The sequence below is a fragment of the Micropterus dolomieu genome, unplaced genomic scaffold (assembly GCF_021292245.1).
Source record: "Micropterus dolomieu isolate WLL.071019.BEF.003 ecotype Adirondacks unplaced genomic scaffold, ASM2129224v1 contig_2321, whole genome shotgun sequence".
NCBI lineage: Eukaryota > Metazoa > Chordata > Actinopteri > Centrarchiformes > Centrarchidae > Micropterus > Micropterus dolomieu.
In genome coordinates this window covers 1-2,948 of record NW_025731311.1, presented here as the reverse complement: position 1 = coordinate 2,948, position 2,948 = coordinate 1, and the positions used below count along the sequence as shown (strand labels likewise).

At 39.8% G+C, this 2,948-nt stretch overlaps 1 long non-coding RNA gene across 1 annotated transcript; it reads left to right on the top strand.

Moving 5' to 3' along the window:
• Positions 1–236: 236 nt before the first annotated feature.
• LOC123964423 lies at positions 237–1,401 on the top strand. Its single transcript, XR_006823437.1, has 2 exons — positions 237–1,014; positions 1,272–1,401. It is a non-coding gene; the product is annotated as an uncharacterized LOC123964423 (long non-coding RNA).
• Positions 1,402–2,948: the final 1,547 nt, after the last annotated feature.

Here is a 2,948-nt window from a genome sequence, read left to right as displayed (position 1 = left end):
GTGCCAGATAGAAAACATAGGGTTTTCCTTAAAGGCGATGAGATGGATACAAACAGAGGCAAAGGAACAAGTCAGATCTGAAATGAAGAGAGCCAAGTTACAATATAAAAATAAGCTGATAAGGGAAAATTTAAGCAGCAACAATGTGAAGGCAGCTTGGGGTGGAATGAGGAAAATAAAAACAAACCAGTTAGCAGTTCTAGATCTAGCTCAGGCACTAAATACTTTTATTTATGATTTGACACCCATGTCTTTGCAGATGTAATTTGCAGAGAGTCTGCCTTCTTCACAAAGTCAAACCAGATGTTTGATGCTCAGGACGTCAAGGCAGTATTTCAACTAAAGAAGAGCCCAGAGCCGCGTTGTATCACAGAAGACAGCGCAGTTATTGTTCAGAGGAGCTCTGTGAGCTGTTCTGTTATATATTTTAGATATTCCTGGAGCACCGAAGAGCTCCAACATCATGGAGTCTATAACTCCCAGTGGCTGAAGCAGACCCCTAAGGAGACCAGTGGCATTGATATCACTGGTCATTTGTAGTGTGGACATAGGGCTGGGAGTAGGGGATGCCTCAATCACATTACTTTGCATTTAATACTATCTAGGAGGGTTCAAAATTAGCACCAGCCAAATGCTGGTAAATTTACTTCACTCACCAGCCAAAAAACTATGGTAATCTATTGAGTGGCTGGTTCACTTTGAGCATTCACTGGCCATTGGCTGGTGGACAAAAAAGTAATATTTGCACCCTGCTATCCAGCCACATGTTTTGGCTACGAAATTGCTTTATCGTTTTAATGTTGATGTAAATATTCGTGGGCTAGATTGTAGATTTTTTTGTTCATAGGTCTTTCTGTCAGAGTGGCGCCCCTCTTCCACTGGCTGTCCTCAGGGCTGTTTCCTGTCTCCTTTTGCTGTTCATTCTTTACACCAATGACTGTAGAAGCCAGCATGGGGATAGGCACATCCTGAAATTCGCTGATGATACAGTTCTCGTCAGCCCGCCCCATAAAGGTGAATATGAGCATGACGCTGTAGTAGATGTGGTTGTCAGATGGTGTAATGAGACCTTCCTCCAATTAAATGCCCGAAGGAAATCATCCCACTCACCATCTCAGACCTTCATCAAAGGAATTGCTATTGAATTTGTAGCACATTATAAATATCTTGGAACAGTCAATAATAGTGACCTGTAATTTGATGCAAATTCTGATGCAACATTCCTTCCAAGTAAAAATGTTTTTTAATGTATTATGTCTTGGCTGGCAAAGTCATAGGTGTCCCACAGACGACTCCCCTGACAGCCATCTTTGACCAGCAGGTTCTCCATAAGGTCCCCTTGACGCCTGAATTTATTTACAATCAAATAATAAAAAAATTTGCTTTCAAGCTGATGTTAAATTAAGTGGAGATTGTTAATTTGTCCAAAGAACAAAGTATAAAAATATAAATTCAGGTATGCTGTAGGTATGATGGAAATTAGGGACAACAGGCATAAACGAGAAACCAGTGCTTGCAAAAGGTCCCTAGGTACATATAGAATATGCACAAACAGGTATTGGGGAATACATGCGCTATCTCGTTGTTAAGGGGTTAAGGTTAGGATTAGGCAAGTAGTGGTTAGTCTCCAGGAAATTAATGCCAGTCAATGTAGTGCTCCTCTGAAGTGATGGAAACATGACTGTGTGTGTGTGTGTGGTTTGTAATAGAAGAGATGAGGTACAGACAATTTCCTGCATTGTTGTGATGGTGTGCCGCCTTCTATCTTTATATCTTTAGACAGAGACAGTGGTGGGTGTTTACTCTTGAAGAAAAAGATTTTAATGAGTAAGAAAATGTAAAAATACACCAGTCTCACCCAGTCTCAGCTTTAGTATAATCTATATGGAATAGGGCTGGACGATTTCACCTAAAATCAAAATCACGATTAATTGAACATTTCACCTCGATTCACTCAATTATTAATTTCTATGCGGAACAAATGATTTTCTCCCACATACTGTATAAGCACGGTAAAACACGCTTTGTTAGCTTCCTCTCCTCATTCATCAAAGGGCATCTACGTGACAGGTGCTGTTATAAGAGCAGCAGAGTTCGATCTTTTCACGGAGTCACGTTACTGAACCCGCAGTAGGATGTTTTAAGGGGAAAGTACATGAACACACACACACAACATTACCAGGATTAAATAACCAACATGGGAAAATTACATCGGTTAGAGGCTCTGAATTTCGTCCGGTTTTGATTACTTTTCAATGAATCGTCCAGCCCTAATTATGGAACCAACTCATAATGACGATGTTTGTATTTTCTTCTTTTTTTTAAGGAAGATGAGCAGTTTTCATCATTCTCATCAGATATCTATTCATAAGTCTGTTGTTGTATGTCTTACCAGGTATACAATAATATAACAAAAAAAGCTCCACAATAAAAAGTTAAAATTCATCCAGTGGGTTGAAAGATTAAATGTCCTTTTGAAGTTTATTCCATTTATATGGTGCAAATTACTAAAAGGCAATCCTCCCAGGTTCAGTGTTTACTTCTGGGGAATCAAGAGTTTGCCAGTCCTGGGATTTCGTTCAGTGAATGATAGTTTGAGTAGAGAGATGAGACTTCTCTCAGACCAGATTCCAAGATATTAACAGTATCTCACAAAAGTGAGGACACCACTCACATTTTTGTAAATATTGGATTATATCTTTTTATATAACAACACTGAAGAAATGAAACTTTGCTACAATGCAAAGTAGTGATTGTACAGCTTGAATAACAGTGCTGATTTGCTGTTGCTCTATATAAAGATGGCCTAAGCTTTAAGAAGATTGCCAAGACCCTGAAACTGAGCTGCAGCACGGTGGCCAAACCCATACAGCGGTTCAATAGGACAGGTTCCACTCAGAACAGGCCTCGCCATGGTCGACCGAAGAAGTTGAGTGCATGTGCTCAGT